Raw genomic sequence first — 285 nt, 5'->3', positions numbered from 1 at the left:
TGGGATGTTAAGGTCTTTGTGGATGAGTTTATTTGTAACGTAATAAGGAGGATCAAGGATTTTACGTAGGATTTTAGATTGTAAGGATTGGAAGCGGGAGAAATTTGATGGCTTGGTAGAGCCCCAGAGCTCAATTCCATATGTCCAAATTGGTCTAATTATCGTAGTGTATACTAATTTTTTGTAGTGAATGGGAAGTTTAGAGCATTTGTCAAGTAAGTGTTGTAGCAATCGGAATCTACGAGCAGTTTCTTGTCGTTTCAGTCTTGTGTGTGGATTCCAAGT

Source organism: Halyomorpha halys, unplaced genomic scaffold, assembly GCF_000696795.3.
Source record: "Halyomorpha halys isolate HHAL.00 unplaced genomic scaffold, Hhal_1.1 Scaffold1295.1, whole genome shotgun sequence".
In the NCBI taxonomy this organism is placed as follows: domain Eukaryota; kingdom Metazoa; phylum Arthropoda; class Insecta; order Hemiptera; family Pentatomidae; genus Halyomorpha; species Halyomorpha halys.
Note: the sequence above shows the minus strand (reverse complement) of the source record.